This window comes from Urtica dioica, chromosome 1 (assembly GCF_054948205.1).
Source record: "Urtica dioica subsp. dioica isolate 48M chromosome 1, U.dioica_male_clone48M_v1_H2, whole genome shotgun sequence".
NCBI lineage: Eukaryota > Viridiplantae > Streptophyta > Magnoliopsida > Rosales > Urticaceae > Urtica > Urtica dioica.
In genome coordinates, this window is record NC_142756.1 from 27,375,048 (window position 1) to 27,387,203 (window position 12,156).

Genomic DNA, 12,156 nt, shown 5'->3' on the forward strand with positions numbered 1-12,156 from the left:
ACCTCAAACGGCCGAGAAAAAGAATTGTATTGCCTATCTCAAAGCAAAGGAACATAGTATTGTACTAATTATCGAAGCATGCTTAGTAGCTGATAATGTATCATCGTGGATTATTGACTCCGCTACTACTAACCATATTTGTTGTTCCTTGACTGGTTTTAAGAAAACCAAGAGCTTGGATGAAGGCGACTTCTGTTTCAAATGGGGTGATGGGAGCCTTGTGTCTACAAAGGCTGTGGGATCCGTGACGTTGTCTTTTGAAGACCGCACTTTAAACTTGAATAATGTTTATTTTGTTCCTACCTTTGGGAAGAACTTAATATCCGTTGCTCGTCTTCTAGAGAAAAATTATTGTTTAAAGTTCATTAAGAATGGAATTTGTATTTCGTTTCCTGATAATTCTTTTGTCACTGATGCATGTATGAAGAATGCTCTTTTCTACATCTATCCCACTCAACCTTCTCTTTTACACACCGAAATAGATAATGATCTAATTAGGGAGCCAAAGACGATCAAACTTTCTAAATCCTCCGATCTAACAAAATCAACATACCTATGGCACTTAAGACTTGGTCATGTCAGTCTAGATAGGATTAAGAGACTTGTGAGGGATAGTCCACTCCAAGCCTCTGCAATAGGTTCACTACCTACTTGTGAATCATGCATAGAAGGAAAAATGACTAAGCGACCCTTCTCCGATAAGGGTCGAAGAGCCACTGAGTTGCTGGAACCAGTACATTCTGATGTATGTGGTCTGCTCAGCTAACAGGCACGTGGAGGATACGAATACTTCATTACCTTCACCGATGATTACTCGCGATATGGTTTTGTCGATATGCTTAAACACAAATCTGAGACCTTTAACGTATTTAAGGTCTTTAGGGCTTTAGTGGAAAAGCAAACTAGCAAAGTGATCAAAACCATTCGATCTGATCGAGGTGGTGAGTATATGTCTGGAGAGTTCGATGACTTTCTTAAAGTAGAAGGTATCGCTTCTCAGATTACCGCACCTGCCACACCTCAACAAAATGGAGTGTCAGAGAGAAGAAATTGAACTATTATGGAGATGGTTAGATCAATGATGTGTTACTCATCACTCCCTCTTTCCTTTTGGGGATATGCCCTCGAAACAGCCGCTTATATTCTGAACCAAGTTCCATCCAAAACGGTTTTGGTACTCCTTATGAACGATGGACTGGCCGTAAAGTGAATCTTGGCCGCATCAAAATTTGGGGTTGCCCCGCACATGTGTTGAGGCAAAAGACTAGCAAGTTGGCTAGTAGGTCAAAATTGTGTCTTTACGTTGGATATCCAAAGGAAACCAAAGGAAGGGATTCAGAATTGTATGTCAAAGATGTGTTCATTTGGCCTTGTGGATTAATTTCATTTCATAGAATTTTACTTGAAAATTCTTAATGGGCTTTCTTATGTTGTCATGAATAAGTGAAGAAACATCTAGAAGCTCCTTCTAGAAGCTCAAATTTCGTCCAACCCAAGGAAAATAAGGCTGAATTTCGTTCATGCCATAGTGGGAAAGAGAGTTTATTTTGTGCATTAATGTATGAAGATACTTGCCAAAAGAAAAAGAGGAAACAAATTTCCTCTAGAAGGAAAGTGCATTTTCGGCCAACTAAGACAGATCAAATGAGGAAACAAATCCAAGGACTTGCATGACATGTCATGAACGTCCAACATGGGTAGAAAAGAGGAAATAAGATTTTCTCATGCCTCCCCTATAAATAGAGACCTCATTCCTCTCATTCTAGTTATTCCACATAAGTTAGAGATTGAGAGCTTCTCTCTCTAGACCTTATGGCCGATCCTCTCTCTCTCTCTCTCTAGTTATTTTCGGTTTTTGTTTTGGCACCTAGGTCGACATTTGACCTAGTGTTTTAGCTCTTCGACTCCCACACACTAATTCTTTTCTTTCTCGAGTGATTCTTGTGATAGAAACTTTCGTGGTTGCTCGAGTTGGAGAGGAAAAAAGAGAGACGTGCTTCGAGGGAGACGAACGTTTTCAACCTTCCAAAGGCTCATCAACTTTCAAGCTTCTAAAAGGTTAGTAAATTATTCATGCTCATAATAGTTTTTATTTACATTTGCTTGCTCTTTGTATAGGTTAGTAAAATCGTTTTACTTGTTAAAAAAAATTTAAAATTCCGCCGCTTACCGAAGGTTAAACTTTTTCTTAAACCCTAGATCAATTCCAACAGACTCTTCCTGTCCTCTCCAAGATTTTGGGAGGGCGGCCAAGGGTCCCTTAGAGGAACTCGACGGGATTCCCATATTCGTCTAGGAAGACTCTCGCGCGGCCGATAAATGGCTCGCGGAGTTGGTGACTGATGCCGCGGCGGTTGCCGAGCTGGTGGGGTCTGGGAGCGGCCTACCTACCAGGTGCGGCCCCGAAGAGGAGGACGAAAAGTCCAAAGACTCGCGTTCGTCATGACTGGTGTTCAACCTGGTTTCCTGCGAGGCGTCCTTTGACGCCCCCTTGCTTAAGCAGCGAGGTGAAGCGATCGTGAGCGCAGGGCTTCCCCGGGCGTCTAACTTAGATGCCTCGGGCGCTAAACTTGCGATAGTGCCGTCCGAATCTTTCTTGAACGAGATGTACTCCGACGACCCCTTAGGCTCGCGCTCAGAATGCCTTGGAGAGGACTTGGAGGCTCCTCCCGCGAGGGGAAAGGAGAAGTGTAGCGGAAAGATGTTAGAGACGGCCTGGACGGCCTTCCAGTCCGTGGAGTCTTCGGGCTACACATACGCCAAGTCTCTAGAAAGGACTCGCTTGTACGGAGTGGGTGACTCTGTCGCGCACGTTGGCTTAGACTGCAAGCAGGTCGATGCTGCAAGCACGCTCACTACCCGAGTCTTTAGCGCGCTTCGAGAGACATATGACATTCCCCCTCGGTGGGCCTGCTCAGGCCTGCCCCCGAGGATTAGCCCTTTCGCCCGAGGGATGGGTTTGCGGCCGTGATGATCGGATGCCTTATCTGTAAGCTGCGTCTCCCGTTCCTGATGATCACCCAGCAGATTCTGACTCGACTAGGGGTCCATGCATGCCGGATGAGCCCGGCGTTCTATCGCCTGTTGGCTACATGCTTCATGGAGTAGCACTGCCCGACGCAGCGTGCCATGACCGTGGATGACTTCCGCAATCCGGTTACCGCCTTCCCGGCGCCGGGGCAGCCGGGCTTTCACATGACCCGCGCTCGGGGCAACGTGAGGTTGGTTGATGATAGCGACCCGCCTAGCCGCCGGTCGTGGGTGTGGGTCTCAACAGACGCCTTCAGTGAAGCGCCCCTTCCCTTCGGTCGTTTGGCAGACTTCTCAGCGGACGAGGGGGCAGCGGAGCTCCCTTTTGTGAGAGAGATATCGGGGATGTCGGAAGCCTGCAAGGCAGGCGAGCGGTTCCGTTCTCCCGAGCTGATGGCGTTTACCGTGTGGTTCCCGCCCTTTGCTCCGGGCACCGAAGAGGCGCGCCGGGCGAGCAGGCGCCCGAGTCCTGAGGCTCAGCCAGTCGTTCCTGCTTCTCGAGGTAACTTTACGGTTTTAAAAATTCTTTGTTGACAGAAACCTAACCTTTGCTTGTTTTGTCTTGTGTAGCTGCAAAGAGGCGAGCTCGGAGACTGGCTTCCGCTTCTCGGAACCCTGAGTGGATGGTGGAGATTCGCTCTAGGGTTGCTGACCGTAAGGCGAGGGAAGAGCCTGTCGAGACTGCCGGCCCAGTTGAACCGGAGTCCCGCGCCTCTTTGAAGAGGGCTTCGACCTCGGCGCCTCCCGATGAGCGCTCCGAACCCATGAGGGTGAACTCGGCGGTGGAGCTGCAGGTGATAGAGTCTCGAGGTGACTGCTTTCGACATCTCAAGGAGTCCCCATTATCTTGGTGGAAGGGCGTCGTGTCGAAGAGCGACATTGCCTTCTTTCAGGCAGGGGTTACTGACGCTCAAAGGGTCAGTATTCCTATTCATTCTTTTGCGAGCATAGGTTCAGTTTTAACCCTTATTGCTTTTTGTTGTCGCAGGCATATGTGAGGGCCGTGCGGAGCGATAGGATTTTGCATGACTTCATCCGGTGCCGTGGGGGCTGCCCAGGAAGAGCTTGCTCGGACGAGGGCTAGGCTGGCTCAGGTCGAGCGAGGTTCGCACCCGGGGGCGGAAACCGAGACACTTCGAGACCAGCTTCCCGAGGCAAAGGTTGAACTCCAAATCACTCGAGACCAGCATGATGGAGCCCAGATGTTGGTGGCTAAGATGGCGGGGGAGCTGACCGAAGAACGGCGAGCCTGCGAGGTGGCATCCCGATTGGCGGAGGTTTTCCGCACCAAGGTCGCCGACCTCCGGAGGCAGCTAGATGCCCGGTCCGACGCTTTGGAGACATCTCACCGTCAACTCACTTCGAGTGAAGCGGCATGTGTTCGGGCGGACCGCGAGCGCGACTCTCTGGCGGCGGAGAATGCTCGCCTCTCTTCCCAGCTTGCTGAAGCGGAGCGAAAAGCGTCCGACTTGCAAGATGACTACGACATAGGGACCGAGGAGGCCCCTCATGCCGGAGCGGTGGATTATCGGGAGGCGACCGCGACCGAGAATGAGGCCAGGGGGTCAACTTTGACTTCGTTGACACCTTGTTTCCCCTACTATAAAAGGGTGCTGTGTGAGCCATGTGGCTCTTTTTATAGCGCGTATGCTTGGCGCTTTGCTTTTTTCCCTTTTTCATGATTTCATTTATTTTTCGCGCACTTTTTATTTGGCACGTGTTTATTGGATTCATAGCAGTGGCTTTTTTTCGTTTATGAGATATTTTGTCACTTTCAGGTTGAATGCTTATCTCGTATTTGAGCAGTTTCGCTCGCATATGCCTTCTTTGTGGGCTAACGTGACCCGAAGGGCTTGTGTCCTTACCAATAGTTTTGGCAAGTTTTACGTCCCCAGTTGGGATTCGTACTTCGCTCATTTAGTGTTACGACTCGTCGTCGTTTAACATTTGAGGTGATGGGGCGTTTGTGCCCAATTAGGTGATTGACCGACCCGTGTCGAACGGTGGCATCGGCATGTCGGGTTAGGCCGACGATTTAGTGTGCCTAATGTGGCTTTGGCCCAACGACTTTGCTTCATGCCAATTGGCGATCGAAGAGGTTGCACCGGGTGGTTCCCGAGGGCTCTACGTCCGTGCCATTGGAAACTAGATGTGCACGTTGCGCCGGGTTAGGCCGGCGTCTTTTGAGTTCGTGCCCTCGAGCAAGCGAAGGTAGGCTGCGCCAGGTTAGGTCGGCGTCTTTTGAGTTCGTGCCCTTGAGCAAGCGAACGTACGTAGCGCCGGGTTAGGCCGGCGTCATTTGGGTTCATGCCCTGGAGCAAGCAAACGTATGTTGCGCCGGGTTAGGCCGGCGTCTTTTGGGTTCGTGCCCTGGAGAAAGCGAACGTAGGTTGCGCCGGGTTAGGCCGACGTCTTTTGGGTTCGTGCCCTGGAGCAAGCGAACGTAGGTTGCGCCGGGTTAGGCCAGCGTCTTTTGAGTTCGTGCCCTGGAGCAAGCGAACCTATGTTGCGCCGGGTTAGGCCGGCGTCTTTTGGGTTCGTGCCCTGGAGCAAGCGAACGTATGTTGCACCGGGTTAGGCCGGCGTCTTTTGGGTTCGTGCCCTGGAGCAAGCGAACGTATGTTGCGCTAGATTAGCCCGGCGTCTTTACTTAAACCCTGTGTGTTGCGACGGGTTAGGCCAACGTCTTTGGTATTCGTGCTCTGGAGCTAGCGAACATATGTATGGCTCAAATTTGGCCGTTTTTAGTGTTTGAGGCAGCGCCTTTATGCGACTTACATGCGTCCCGAGAGACATCTTTCACCTGCGCCTTTACGCGTCTTACGGCACGCCGGGAAGGCCGACGGTTTACCCGAACCCGTATGCACGAAGGGTCGTCGGGGTCCGAGCTTCTTAAGTCTGTATCCCCGCGGGGGACTTCAGCCTGGATAAAAGTGTTCGTGCTGTTGAGCGACCGAACGTATGTGTTTCGCTGAGCTGAGCCGACGTCTTTGAGCTCGAGCTGTTGAGCGACCGAGCATATATGTTGCGTCGGGTTAGGCTGACGTCTTTTCTCAAACCCGTATGCTTGATGGGCCGTCGGGGTTCGAGCTTCTTAAGCCTCTGTATCCCATGAGTGGGGGGCTTAAGGGCTTTTTTTTTTGTTGGGCCGTGAATTCTTGAGTGTATGTCGCAGGACCCACCAGCCCCCTAAGTTTTTAGTAGACAGGTCGTGCCGTGATGACTAAAAACTTAAAAAAGAGGATAAAAAGATCGCAAACTTTATATTTCTTTGCTAACAGAGAACATCCTCAAGTGTTCGGCGTTCCACGGGTGCCGGATCGGAGTTCCGTCCGTGTGTTCGATGTAATAGGTTCCATCATGTATGACTTGTCGAACTCTATACGGTCCTTCCCAGTTCGGGCCCAGGACGCCGACGCCTTGTACTTGGGTGTTCTAGAACACGCGCCTGAGTGCGGGACTGCCCACGGCGAAGATCTTCCTTTTGACTTTGGCGTTGTAGTATCTCTCAACCTTTCGCTTTTGTGCAACAAGTCTGGTGAGGGCCTCAGATCTTTTCTCGTCGATTAGATCCAATTCAAGGCGTATGGCCTCGTCATTTTATTTTTTGTCGAAAGTGTCGACTCGGTAGGTAGGGATCTCCGTTTCCACGGGGACCACAGCCTTAATCCCAAAAGCTAGGGAAAAGGGGGTCTCTCCGGTGGCGTTTCGAACAGTCGTTCGGTAGGCCCACAAGATCAAAGGTAGCTCCTCAGCCCAGGCGCCCTTTTTGGCTTCGAGCTTTTTCTTGAGGTTGTTTTTAATCGTCTTATTGACGGCTTCCACTTGGCCATTAGCCTGTGGGTGTCGCGGGGATGAAAATGTCTTGCTTATCCCTAGTTGGGCGCAGATTTCTCGAACCATGGCATTGTCGAATTCCGCGCCATTGTCGGTCACAATTGATGTGGGGATACTGTGGCGGCATATTATGGACTTCCAGATGAAGTTTGTGGTGTTGGCCTCGGTGATTCTGGTCAGAGGCTCTGCTTCGACCTACTTAGTGAAGTAGTCGATAGCAACGATGGCATATTCGTATTGTCTCGGAGCTTTGGGAAGCTTGCCGATGATGTCTATGCCCCATTTCGCAAAGGGACGTGGAACGTTAGAGAAACGTTGACACTTGTCGCACTTTCTCGCCCAGTCGTAGGCGTCTCTTTTAATTGTCGGCCAGAAATAGCCTTGTCGGAGTGCTTTGAGTGCAAGGGACCTCCCAGCGGAGTGGTTCCCGCAGATGCCTTCATGAATTTCGTGGAGGACTTTGGTCGACTCGACGCTATTTAGGCATCGGAGCAGCGGGGTTGAGTACACGCGCTTGTATAGGGCTTCGCCTCTCAACACGTATTTAGATGCGAGGGCTTTCAGCCTTTCGGCTTCTGTACGGTCTTCGGGAAGTGCCCCTCTTCGCAAGAAGTACGTAAGTGGAGTCATCCAAGTTGGATGAGCGGTGCTCTCAATCGTTCCAACCTCGTCACGTGAGACGGATGGTCACGACAGAGACTCGATTGGGATAGTTCCCAACCCATCTTCTGTGATACCGGATCCGAGGCGAGCCAGAGCGTCAGCCTTGGAGTTCTCTTCTCGTGGGATCTGGATGATCTCGAACCAAGAGAAGGCATCTAACTTGGCATTTGTTTTTGCCAGGTAGGCGATCATGTTAGGTTCTTTTGCAATGTAGTCGACCTTAACCTGATTTACAATCAACTGCGAGTCACAGTGTATTCGCAAATTCTGTACGTTGAGCTTTTGAGCGAGCTCAAGCCCTAAGATGAGGGCTTCGTACTCGGCCTCATTGTTGGAGGCTTGGAATCCGTAGTGGAGGGCGTAGCGTAACTTCTCCCGGTCAGGATTTGTTAAAATCACGCCAGCGTCGGCTCATTGGGCGTTAGACGCTCCGTCTATGTGTAGTTCCCAGATGGGACCCGTAGGGTCGACCTTTCTCTTTCGAGCCGACAAGTCGTCGGTCGAGTCGTCTACTGGTCTTCCCATGTCGGGAGTGTAGGAGAATTCTGCCACAAAATCGGCCAAGGCTTGAGCCTTTATTGCCGGTCTCGGGTGAAACTTGATCCCGTACTCGCTCAATTCTTGGGACCAGATCGCCATGCGAGTCGATGTTCCCTTTTGAAGAGCCCTAGAGCGACTGAATAAAGATTGTGTTGTCAATGGTGCCCACAAGAAGAGTTGTAATCTTTATATCGTACATTTGATGTAATAAAGTCTCATGAAGACTCTTGCTTGTTGTTGTCGCTGTTTTTCGGACAACGATTTAGGAGTCGTAGACGGTTAGACCCAAGGCCGGACCAAGTGGTCTCGTCTCGACTCGAGCGTGTCGGGCTTGGTATTCCAAGCCGTCCCTTAGCTGTAGGTGGTCTCTGTCTCGTCCAAGCACCTGAAAAGTAAGCAAAGAAGGTGTGAACTACAAAGGGGAAACAGGGGGGGTGCCCCTGTTTACCTCTCCGACGCTCAACATTAGTGTGATTGAGGTGGAGTATAGAGGTTTTAGGGGTGTTTAGAGGCCAAAGCTTGAGAGAAACGAGCGAGGTACGAGTTCGGCAGCGTTTCAGTACTCAAGAATGGATTACCTGGACCAAGGGGGGTGCCTTGGTATTTATAGGCAGCCAAGGGGTGGTTTGAAGACCCCTTGGCCGAGTGAGAATGCTTGGGTCGGCCTTGGAGGAGGCTGGGTCGGCCAATGGTCGAGTGAACATGGTGGTGAGGTTCACTCGGCCATTGGCCGAGTGAAGGCATTGGGCCGGCTGAGGTTCACTCGGCCATTGGCCGAGTGAACTGCTGGAAGGTTCACTCGGCCAATTGCCGAGTGAACTGCTGAGGCAGCAGGGAGGTTCACTCGGCCATTGGCCGAGTGAACTGCTGGAAGGTTCACTCGGCCAATGGCCGAGTGAACTGTCTCGGCGGCTGGAAGGTTCACTCGGCCATTGGCCGAGTGAACTGCTGGAAGGTTCACTCGGCCAATGGCCGAGTGAACTGCCCTGGTGGCTGAGGGGTTCACTCGGCCATTGGCCGAGTGAACTGCTGGAAGGTTCACTCGGCCAATGGCCGAGTGAACTGCCTTGGTGGCTGAGGGGTTCACTCGGCCATTGGCCGAGTGAACTGCTGGAAGGTTCACTCGGCCAATGGCCGAGTGAACTGCCTTGGTGGCTGAGGGGTTCACTCGGCCATTGGCCGAGTGAACTGCTGGAAGGTTCACTCGGCCAATGGCCGAGTGAACTGCCTTGGTGGCTGAGGGGTTTACTCGGCCATTGGCCGAGTGAACTGTCCACTGGCCGAGTGAGCCATTTGACCCAGCCAATGGCCGGGTGAGCCGTTGACTCGGCCCGTGGCTGGGTTTTGACTTGGCCATTGGTTTGGGCCGGCCCCTGGTTGAGTGGGGGTTTCGCCGCCCAAGATCTCGTACCAGCCATGTGTGTCGAAGTGATGACCTTGATCCCGTTGGCCCTAGACGGGCCAACAACATTAGCCCCCCGAGTTTCCGGTCGAGCGTAGGTCGAGTGGAAACTCAAAATCTACGCTTTTGTGCGGATGCGGGACGAATGCTCTCGGGTTTGCATCATGAGGAATGGCCTTCGCGTGTCGCGAGGGATGACTTTTTATTTCGGGTTGATCGTGCGTGGCTCATTTTCTCGATCTACCAATGAGGGCGTGATCGGTTAGCACGGCTTTATTACTGTGTTGTGCGCGTCTTGTTTTCTCGACTTGCCAATGAGGGCATAATCGATTTGCGCGTCTTTTTTGTATTGTGCACGTCTTATTTTCTCGACCTGCCAACGAAGGCATAATCGATTTGCGCGTCTTTTTTGTATTGTGCGCGTCTTACTTTTCTCGATTTGCCAACGAAGGCATAATCGATTTGCACGTCTTCGTCGTTTAGTGCGCGTCTTACTTTTCTCGATTTGCCAACGAAGGCATAATCGATTAGCACGTCTTCGTCGTATGGTGCGCGTCTTATGTTCTCGATTTGCCAACGAAGGCATAATCGATTAGCACGTCTTTGTTGTATTGTGCGCGTCTTATGTTCTCGATTTGCCAACGAAGGCATAATCGATTTGCACGTCTTTGTCGTTTTGTGCGCGTCTTACTTTTCTCGATTTGCCACCGAAGGCATAATCGATTTGCACGTCTTCGTCGTTTAGTGCGCGTCTTACTTTTCTCGATTTGCCAACGAAGGCATAATCGATTAGCACGTCTTCGTCGTATGGTGCGCGTCTTATGTTCTCGATTTGCCAACGAAGGCATAATCGATTAGCACGTCTTTGTTGTATGGTGCGCGTCTTATGTTCTCGATTTGCCAACGAAGGCATAATCGATTAGCACGTCTTTGTTGTATTGTGCGCGTCTTATGTTCTCGATTTGCCAACGAAGGCATAATCGATTTGCACGTCTTTGTCGTTTTTGTGCGCGTCTTACTTTTCTCGATTTGCCAACGAAGGCATAATCGATTAGCACGTCTTTGTTGTATTGTGCGCGTCTTATGTTCTCGATTTGCCAACGAAGGCATAATCGATTTGCACGTCTTCTTTGTTGTTTTTTTTTTTTTTTTTTTTTTTTTTTTTTTTGGAACGAGTGAGCTTTAGTTTCGTTGAGCATTGTTTCCCATTAGCCCCCCGAGTTTCTTGTGTACTCGTAGAGGAGACTAGAAATTATAATGCAACAAGGTGAAATGTAATCTAATTACCATACGGAAATAGTCAAAAATTACATCCCTGGGCCATTGGCCTTATTGAAATTCGAGATTGTCTTAAAACCGGAAATAAAATGACATAATGAGAAAAGGGGACGGGCTTAGCCCACGACATGCAGCTGTGAGCTCTCCGGTTGTTCAATCGCTGCCTGGTTCATGTCAGTCACCGTCGCCGGACCCTTTCTTCCCCGCCGTGGACGGCCTTCGTGCACCGTGGCCGCCCCGACCGTTCTTAGGACATACTCTTTTAATTTCCCGACTTGAATCAGGGCCTCGATCTGACGCCTAAGATGATAGCACTCGGACGTCAGATGCCCGTGATCCTGGTGGTACTCACATAACTTGTTCCGATCCCTCTTCGCGGGATCCTTCGCTAGAGGAGCCGGACTTCCTAGCTTGTCGCGGTGCAGAGCTAGGATCCGCTCTTGCGGAGTGTTCAGCGGGGTGTACGTCGATAACGCTTGGAAGTTATCAACGTGCGACGATCTCGGACCGGAGAGGGGGCGACCGTTAGGGGCACGGCCTCCCTTTCTCCTCTTGCTTTGAGGGTCGAGGCGATCTTCGTCCCGTTCTTCGCGGTGGCGACCACCTTGTCCTCCTGACTTCCGGCCATCGCGGCCATCGAGATAGTCCTCGATTCCCATATGTGTGCGGGCTCTCGTCATCAGCTCCGCCATGTCTCGCGGGACTTGCCCGACAATGGACTTGAGGAAGTCGCTCGTGCGAACTCCCTCGGTAATCGCCGTGATGGCGTCCCTGTCGTCGAAGCCCTCGACTTTGTGAGACTCCTCGGTGAAGCGGGCGAGGTATTGTCTCAACGTCTCATCTCTCCCCTGTTGAATGGAGAGGAGGTGGGTCTTCGATTTTTTTTGTGCCACAAGCGTGGCAAAGCGAGCGAGGAAAGCCTCTCGCAAGGCCCGGAAGGACGGGATGCTTCCAGGCCTCAAACTTTGGAACCACTCAAAGCCTGACCCTGTGAGGGTCAGGCTGAAGGCTTGGCAGAGGGTGGCGTCCGTCTGCCCTTGCATCGTCATCCACGTCTCATAGTGTTGGACGTGGTAGTGGGGGTCCGTACGTCCATCATAGGGGGGAATGGACGGTAACTTAAAGTTTCCCACGCATGGCTGCGCGAGGACTTGTGCGGCGAAGGGAGAGTATGATTCCTCGATCCCTCCGAACGGCCTTTGCCTCCCTGATTCCCTCATCTCGATGATTTGGTTTTGGAGGCTCTGGATCATTGTGACCATATCAAGCCCGTTGGCAGGGCCGATCGTCGGGGCCACGGGAGTCACCGGTTGGCGTTCGTTGGACGCTTGGTCCACGACATTGGCCTGCGGCCGGCCGAGAGTTGCGGCGGGGAGCGCGTCCCTTCGAGAGTTTAGCCTTTGGCG